At 41.0% G+C, this 9,852-nt stretch overlaps 1 pseudogene; it reads left to right on the top strand.

The window, feature by feature from the left end:
- Window positions 1-251: 251 nt before the first annotated feature.
- On the top strand, window positions 252-605 carry LOC118014735 (annotated as a pseudogene).
- Window positions 606-9,852: the final 9,247 nt, after the last annotated feature.

Raw genomic sequence — 9,852 nt, 5'->3', positions numbered from 1 at the left:
TGCTAGTATATCTCCTTTAAGATCAGGCTCCTTAGGAGAAGTAAAGGGTCTTTTTGAAGTTTCTGCATTTTGTGGCTTATCTCATTAGGGCTAAAGTCATAATAGTGATGGTGGACGGGAGAATGTATGTTTGGCTCCACTTAAGATGGACCCTAAGCAGAGGGATAGACAGCTACATCCAAAGCTAGATTCGAAGCAGTGACGGAATCCTATCTAAAACAAGTTTACAGTGAGCTATGGTTGCTGAAGTCATGACAGGACAGGTGTTTAGAAAGTTTCTTCCCCTCTTTGACTGAGTTTTAGTTGAAAAGAGTGCAGCTGAAACTGCAACCAGAGGAGGCATTATGTTTCCAGAAAAATCTCAAGGAAAAGTATTGCAAGCAACAGTAGCAGCCGTTGGATTGGGCTCTAAAGGAAAGGGTGGAGAGATGCAACCAGTTAGTGTGAACGTTGGAGATAAAGTTCTTCTCCCAGAATATGGAAGCACCGAAGTAGTTCTAGATGACAAGGATTATTTCTCATTTAGAGATGGTGACATTCTTGGAAAGTATGTAGAGTGAAATTAATCATTATTGAAATGGCATCACGTGAAGCTGCCCATTCCACTAAAGTTGTGAAATCTTTCATCATGTAAATAATTTCCATGTCTCTGTTTTATAATAAACTAATGGTATCCAAACTAAATAATAATAATAATAATAATAATAAAATAAAACAAGTTTACAAACAGTATAAGTCAGGATGTGATTAGTGCAATGGTATTTCAGAGAAAGGAGGCTGCTATCAGCCCTGTGGGAACAGAAGATAACAGGACATGTATTTTTGCAAAAAGCAAATGACAGTAAAACAATGACACAGCAGTAAAGAGAGTGAGGTATGGAAAACCACAAGACTACAGATTAAGAGACCTCTCCATGTGATCCTAGCCAAATCGTACTTCTGGGGGCCCTTTATCCCCATCTTAATTCACTCTCCCTTCATCCTTCTGAATTAGTATTAACTGCATTAGCCTTCTAATGGTCTTCTAGTCACAATTGCCACTCACTCCTTAAACCAGGTCACTTTGCAACTAGAATTACCTCATTAAAACTCGAATCTGATTTCACAACCAACTCTTTTTTTTTTTTTTTAAAGATTTTATTTATTTTTTAGAGAGCGAGCGAGCGAGCAACAGCATGAGAGAGGAGAGGGTCAGAGGGAGAAGCAGGCTCCCTGCTGAGCCGGGAGCCCGATGTGGGACTCGATCCCAGGACCCTGGGATCATGACCTGAGCCAAAGGCAGTCGCTTAACCATCTGAGCCACCCAGGCGCCCCACAACTAACTCTTATTGGAAAGACTTTATGACTTTCCTTTTGGTAACAAATGCCTTCACCTGATCTACGGCTCCAGATCCCCCCTCAGCTGCCCCCCCCCCACCTAGCCCCCCTTTACCCCCCCCCCCCCCCCCCCCCGACTTTTGGCACTAAAACATGTGCTTTTTGTTTTGTTTTGTTTTGTTTTTTTAAATCACTGCACGTATATGCCTATTCACACTCCCTAGAATGCTCTTTCTTTCCCTCTTCCTCTAGCTGGCAAACCTGTGTTATCCTGAAATACTCAGCCAGAGTGACACATTCTCAGTGAATTCTTTCTTGACTCTCTGGATGAACTGGTCCTTCCCTAATAATAATGGATTAAATACTTCTAGATTGCAGATTTTTCATTTGAAGGCTTTTCTGGAATTTCCAGGCCAAGTGGGTTGGCAGCCTATTATTGGCAGGCTTATGCTTCAAAATGAATTCTCCTCTTTATCTTCCTGGAGGTAGAACGGATAGTTCATGTGTGTTCTTGGACTATTCTCTTCACATGAATGCTTAAACAATAGGAATTATAAGAAGGCTCACATTTTACCGCAGGCAAAAAGGTCACCTCTTTTGTACTTGTAAGTTCTTAAAAGTGTGGGGGGGTGGGAGGGATGGGGTGCTATGGTGAGCGCTGTGAATTGTGCAAGACTGTTGAATCACAGATCTGTACCTCTGAAACAAATAATGCAGTATATGTTAAGAAAAAAAAAAAAGAAGAAAATAGTAGGAGGGGAAGGATGAAGGAGGGGAAATTGGAGGGGGAGATGAACCATGAGAGACGATGGACTCTGAAAAACAAACTGAGGGTTCTAGAGGGGAGGGGGGTGGGAGGATGGGTTAGCCTGGTGGTGGGTATTGAGGAGGGCACATTCTGCATGGAGCACTGGGTGTTATGCACAAACAATGAATCATGGAACACTACATCAAAAACTAATGATGTAATGTATGGTGATTAACATAATAAAAAAGTAAAAAAAAAGTTCTTAAAAGATCTCTTGCTGGAAGACTGCCCAATTGTTCAACCATGGTAAATTAAAGCAAAAATTTTCAGAGGCTACCATTACTCCTTTGAAAAATGTTCCAAGAGTACCCTTTCATCATTTGGAAACCAGTAAAATCTCCCTCCAATGTGCAACAGAGTTTCTGACAGAACAATGAGCTTTAACAGGTAACCCCAGGGAGCATTCATTAAACTGAGAAGAAATCAGTGGTGGAGCCAGACTCACTTTTAGTGGTAATTAATGGCACAATGTTCTGTTTCTGTAGGACTTTCTTTCCCCTTTGCCTCTTTAAATCTCATTTTAAGTCACATAAACTATCTCTACTATAGTCATTGGACCTGGTTCTGGTATGGTGGACAAGGTCCAGGATCCATTTTCTCATTGTTATTTTAAAATTTCTAATTATTATTTATTATTTAATTACTCCAAAGTTCTTATTCCACCCCAGATCTCCTCCCACCCCCAAAAGATCCTTTATTGGATTAGGTCTTTTTCAGGCCTGATAAGCCTCACACATCCTGGCCGATGAGCAAGTGGAAAAATGATGACCCTTGCTTTCTGAACTGGAAACACAAGTATTACATGGTTAAAGGGAGTTCCCTAGATTTCTGAGGCAAATGAGAGAGGAGCTAGAAAAGGCTCTGACGCGAGTGATTAGATCAAAGGGTAATCCTTTGTCCCGAATCAGGCAGCTTTCTGCATAGCACGCACTTCGTAAAGCATCAAGTTAAGAAGTGCTGTGGTCATCGTTCGCCACCCCTTCTCAAGGCCATCTCTTATTAGCAGTAAGTTGTCAGAGGGACCGTTCCTCTTTCATCTCAGTCTCTTTGTTTTCGAAAGCTTTCTGCGGTAATTCAATTCAACAGAATGGCAACTCAGCTATCCCTTTGTAATTACACCAGGAAGGATTTGTGACCAATTATTTCATTTATTCTAGCAGCAGAAGGTTAAGTTACCAGGAAGGTGATATTAGGCCATGGGTCCCAAAGGGTGGACTCCCTATTCAACCCTACACCTTCAGATTTCTGGAGGGATGGGGTCTCAAAGACTATTTTTTAAAAAGTTCCCCAAGCCAGTTACATGATTAGTCAAGTTCAAGAACTACTTGTCTAGTGGTCTCTTGCCGGGGCTCTCAAAGTCAGTATCCCCTGGGGAGCTGGCAAAAAGCACAGGGATTTTCAACTGCAAGGGATTCTGATTGCTGGGAGGGGTCTAGAAATAGGCATTTTTAACGAGCCTCCTGGGTGCTTCTGAAACATGTGACCAGTGTGCCTCACTTGAGGAAACACTGCTCTGTTCAGGGTTTAGCAAAAAGGAAGAAGAAGGGCAGAGGTTGTGATACACTCAAGAGGCTCAGAAGTTGCCTGCATAGGGTCAGTTCCAAAGGTCTTCCCAACGCTGTGTCTGTCTGCCTCCGGACCACACCAATGCCTGCCTCCGGACCACACCAATGCCAGCCAGCGAGAGAGAGTGAGGACGGAGAGGATGACTGTCAGGGACAGGGCTGGGATCCCTACAGTCTCCTGCTTAGGATTAGGCTGGGAGGATCCCAGTTTAAAAACAGGAACCAGACAGACGCTAATGTCCTCCCTTCTGATCTATTTCAACAGCTCCTCGCTGGCCTCCCTGGCTTGCCTGCCTCCTTTCCCCCAATTTGATTCCAGCTCCAGCTTCCATAGTGCTGCTACAATGATTTTTGTAAAAAATCACATGACTGTGTGGTGGACTCTTCAACTTTCAACCTCAGGCTGAAACATGATCCATCCTGTCAACGCTTCTCTGACCTTTCCGAGTAGAATTATTATTCCCTCCAAAACTTGTACATACGTGTACTGTAGCACCTATTACTCTGTATTATGTTGATTTATTTTAAAGTCTAGTCCTTTCAGTAGACTGTAACCATGTTTTAATGTTATTATCATTGATATTAAAAAAAGTAAAAGTAATAATAGTAGCTACTATACATTAACTAATTACTATTGCAAGGTTCTGTGCTTTATGTTTTATGAATTATCTCACTCAATCCTTTTAACACCTGAAGAAATAGGCCTTGCCTATAGGAAACAGCAAGCTAGTGTTAGAACAGGGGTCTGTCTGCCTTGAGAGTAGGCATTTTGCATTCAGTAGGCACTTAGCAAATACTTGTCAAATGAGTATATCATTGATGTGCAAATGAATGAAGGAATAAATGTGCCAACTTCTCAGGAAAGTTTGCCGATTACTAAGTTATGGCTGTTGCTAATTACAAAATGATCTGCGAGGATTTCTTGGACAGTATTTGTATTTGAGGAGAGATCAAAAAGGAGGCACCAGAAATGGCTTTTATTCTCTGAAAATTGCTTCTTCAATAGCAAGCCTCAAAAAGAAGCTAGAAGCTAGACATTAAAATAAAATGGGGGGAAAAAAAAAAGGAAAAGAAGACCTTAAAAGCCCAGTTGGGGGAGGGAAGGTGGGAACGGTTCATGGTTATCTGTGACCTGTTAGGCCCTGGTCAGTCATGATGCCCCTCCCTGTGGTTCAGGCCACTTCATCCTTTCCTGGATCCTTTCCCCAGCTGTGCTGTCCGCTTCCTCTGGGTGCTCACTTAGAGACAGCCTCACCCCATCCTCTGATGTTGCAGCCCAGGCTCCAGAGCATCAGTGTCTTGGTTCTGGCAATCAGGCTTCCTTCTTGTTTCTGGGACCCAAAGCCTACTCTGTCGACTAGTTCCGGTGATCAGATTGCTGTCTTACCCCGAAGGCTGGGCTTAGTTATTGCTAATCAGCCTCCTGGTCAAGTCCCGAGTAATGGCCTGACTTCGGGACAGCGCTACGTGCCTGGGACCCTGCTACGTGCCTGGGACCCTGCTACATGCCTGGGACCCTGCTACCTGCTGACGGCAGCTGCTTGCCTGATCTCCGAATGCGCTTGTTGGCTGCAGTCGAAATGCCACAGCTGGCGTGCCTGCTTGGCTCAGAGCGGTCGTCTGCTGAAGGTGATGCTGCTCCATAGGGATGGCCGCCATCCATCTAGTTCTTGCAGGGGCTACACATGTCGGTACACTGAATAGGGATACGATAGGGAACCCAACCTCTGCATTCTTCAAGTCTTTGATGCTGACACTAATATCTACAATCCTTCCGGGAATGCAGTATTATTTATGACTTACTGCCTTGGTTGCTGGGAAGGCTGGGGCAGAGGATCCAAGAGACGACCCCATCAAGAAAATCTAAGGAGATGCTTAAAGCTGTCCGATACAGATAGTGAATATTGTAACTTCTAACATGGTAGACGTTGGACTATAATTTAGGGAAATAGAATAACACTGAGAAAATATAATTTCCATATGGAAAAGAGCATTCATATAAAACAGAGTGAACTGCATTTTGTTTCTGGTTGAGTTATCTATATAATTTTGGACAAACCATACTGGGGACCTATTTCCTCATCCATAAGATAAAACGGATGCGTTAAAGGCCACTGATAGCAGCAGAATTCTATGACTTTCCTAATTACTTTGTGCTGTTATTGTAAAGTTGTAGCGATTGAAGGAATGTAGGAGGAAAATTAAGAATAGCACATTTTTAAAAGAACAGTGTATCTTATATCCCATGAGGGAAAAAAAAAATTTTGGCAAAAGTAACCTAAAAACATCAAAAAGTAGCATTTATATATTACATGGAAAATTATCATATGCCTTCTACATACTTAGATTTTTTTCATTTGCTTTCCCAAATCATGTCATTAGGTAAGTATCCAACAATTAAAAGGAATAGCATACTTTTAAGAAGATCTGTTTACTAAGGTTTTATGTTCCAGATATTTTTGCAGGAATGAAATTGTTGGGTTGCACTCTGGACTACTATTTTGTGCTTTTTGAATAGACTGTTATTTTTGAATAAAGACAATACATGTATCAGAATTTAAAAAAAAACCAACATAGATACGGGAACTGAGAATGTGTCATCAACTTGATTTAAAATAGTCTGTATTCTGAAGTCCTGAGGAACTCAGAAGTATGTCAAAGGACAAGGGGGAAAAAAGCCATCTAGAAAAAAGTGAGGACAATGTGCCCGAGTGTGATTTTGGAGGAAGCAAGAATGACATTTGCAATATTTGGCAAGATAAGTAGGGGAAAGAGCAAGAGCTAGAATAGCTGCTTTCCAAGGGTTAGGGCAATCAGGAATCAAAACTCCAGAGAAACTCAGAGGAAGGGAAATTCCACTCTGACATCCCTGGGAATGCTTCAGCTCATAGTCTTGCCTGCTAATATTATTGAAAGGATGCTAATTTTTTTCCTTTGGCTAAACCAAGACAAAGAAAGAAACATGTTTTGTAAAACCCAGGCACATTATGGCAAAGCAAAAAGAAAAAAAAAATTGCATTTCACATTAGATGTTTTCTCTGAACCAGAACGCCTTTCTTTGAGGATTTAATAAATAAATAATTTGGAAAATTCTAAGGAACATAAGCATATTCTAGGGACTATGTTGGAGTAACAACACATACATTAGAAATATAAACTTCAACGATTGCTTGGAAAAGCACAGCCTGTAAAGCATAAATGAAGTTGCAATCTCCTCAAAATCTTTACCAGAATGATGTCTCCAGGGGAGGAAAAGGAGATAAAGAACCCCTTAAAAAAAATCAGGCCTTGTCAAAGTCATTCATGATTCTTCACACACATACGTAATGATTAATCCACTCAGAGCTAATCAAGGGGATGACTTTATTTGTAGTAGATGAACCTGTCACTCCGTGAAGGTTTTCATTTACCAATATCTGACACCAGCAGCAATTTTTAATAGAGACGTTCAAAGGAGTTTTTCATCATTTGTATTCATTGAAGTACCTTTGAAGGATGACTTATGTCTTTAAGTAGGCAAAACAATTATTCTTGGTAGAATCCTTGCTCTGCGCAGTATTAATGATCAGGAGGCAGCTTCGTGGTGTATGCAACCACGGGAGGGTCATGAAAAGGGCAACTGGTCCCAATGGCACACCCTCAGGCGTGGAAGTCATAATGTTAGGAAACACAATCCAGTTTCCTAAATTTTAAATCAGATTTTATGCTAGCTTTTCTCTATCTGTTTCCACATTAAAGGAATGCCTATGCTATTTAAATATGCCATTTGATATTATCATTTATTTATTGCAGATTTGCACTTAATTTGATTTGGCTACCCAGGTCCCTGACTGATAAACCCCGTCATGCAACACGGTCTTTAATATGTATAAGTCACTCCCTAATATTTATACACTAAAGAGAATAAGCATTCTAAGAGAATTAGAATCAAAGTAACTCTTTTTAATCCCAGAAAAATACAATATTTCCAACTTGCTTTCTATACTTAAAAATAAAGAAAATCACCTCCATTGGGAATTATAAGTGCAAATCCTCAGGCACCCAAAAGGCACAAAGGGGGAAAAGCATATTTTACAAGGGCCTCCTGGGAGTAGTTATGACCAAAGCATAGTCGTAATTTTCCTGCTTCCTTATTTGGAAAGCATATGAAAACATGGCAGTTGGAAGATGAATACTCTACCTGTCTCTGACCAGAACTGGAGAAGTTCCAACCATCTCCCCTAAGCCTTCTCAAGTCAAGTTGCTTCAGGCTCTTCACTCATACTTTTTTGTTTTTTTAGCAGAAGACTGAATTCTAATGTTTGTACATAATGTTACTTTGTCTTCATTCCATCTACTGGTCTTTCCTTGAGCCAGGCCCTTGATGAGCTTGGTTAGACAGCCAGATGCTCAATCTGTCACCAAATATGTACTGAGTGACTACTAGCCACCATAAACCAGGCCCTGGATAGCATTCTGGCTCTGGGTTCTAGTAGTCAACTTTGTGTTCTCTTATCTATTTACCTTGTGCCCATGCTGACTATTTCAAATGATAAGCCCCACTGAAAGCAAGCCCCATTTTAAGCCAGTTCCTCTGAAAGGAAATAGGTGATGTCATTCACTGCTGGTGGGAGTTTAAAGAGCATAAGCTTCTTAGAGGGCAATTCAACAACGTGTATCAGCATTTAGAATGTGTATGCCCACTGGCCCTTCAACTCTACCTCTAGGCATTTATTCTACAGGAATACCAACACAAATAGACAAAGATAAATATGTACAAGAATGTTTACTAAAATTATTCTAACAGTGAAAAGTGGAGTTATTTGTTAAAACATGGCACACATACAAATGGAATACTTGGCAGCAATAAAAAAAAATGAAATGTATTTATATTTATTGACACAAAGAGATGGCCATGATGTATTACTAAGTGAAGATGAAAGTTACGGAAGAGTATGTATACACAAAATCTTGACATAGTATCCAATGTCTTTAATAAAAATTCATACTGATATTCCATATTTTTGCTTACACATGCATAGAAAAAAGACTGCAAGGATATTCCTGGAATCATTAAAAGTCATAATCCAGACAGTGGCACAATGATTTTCTGCTCTATATCTATATTACTTGAATTCTTGTATCAAGCATATATCCATTTTTTTAAGAGCATTAAAAATATTTCCATTTGGGGCGCCTGGGTGGCTCAGTCATTAAGCGTCTGCCTTCGGCTCAGGTCATGATCCCAGAGTCCTGGGATCAAGCCCCGCATCAGGCGCCCGGCTCAGCGGGAAGCCTGCTTCTCCCTCTCCCTCTGCGTGCCGCACCCCTGCTTCTGCTCTCTCTCTCTGTCAAATAAATTTTAAAAAAATCTTGGGGCACCTGGGTGGCTCAGTCATTAAGCATCTGCCTTTGGCTCAGGTCATGATCCCAGGGTCCTGGAATCGAGCCCCGCATCGGGCTCCCTGCTCCGCGGGAAGCCTGCTTCTCCCTCTCCCACTCCCCCCTGCTTGTGTTCCCTCTCTCGCTGTGTCTCTCTCTGTCAAATAAATAAAATCTTTAAAAAAAAAAATATTTCCATTTGTGGAGGAAAATTTTCCACAGTGAGAGGAAGAGTATTAACATGGTATCATCTCTTGAGAAAAAAATATTCTTGCTCTGAAACATGAATATCAAGAAAACTTCTTTGGATTTCATGAATTTCTCAGGTTCCGAGACTAAACTTTCATTCCAGAATCATTGCTGGAGAGAGCACTCAACCTTTTGAGAGTTCTAAAATCCAAGATAACTGAGAGTAAGGCTATTCTGCGTTAGAGAAAATGTTCCAATTCTTCCCAGCCCAGACTCACATCCCCAAGTGTGTGTGGTTTATCTTCTGCGACTATATCACCACCACCACCACCATTACTAGCTGTTGAGTGAGGTACATGCTAGGCAACATGCAAAATACTTGACATCAAGACTGCGAATTTAACCGATACCATAAAATACAGCTTTCCAATTTTACAGATGAGAAAGCTGAGTGCCATAGAAATTAATTAGATTGCCAAAGGTCACAAGCCAGTGAACAGTGGAAACAGGATTTCAATATGTCTTAACTCCAGAGTTCTGGACCTTTTTTTTGATATAACACTTGCTTATATGGCAACCATGAAAATGTCATAGGTATGTTGGTATTCACTG

Source organism: Mirounga leonina, unplaced genomic scaffold (assembly GCF_011800145.1).
Source record: "Mirounga leonina isolate KUSES-001 unplaced genomic scaffold, KU_Mleo_1.0 Mir_165, whole genome shotgun sequence".
NCBI classification, from domain to species: domain Eukaryota; kingdom Metazoa; phylum Chordata; class Mammalia; order Carnivora; family Phocidae; genus Mirounga; species Mirounga leonina.
This window is presented reverse-complemented; position numbering and strand designations above follow the sequence as displayed.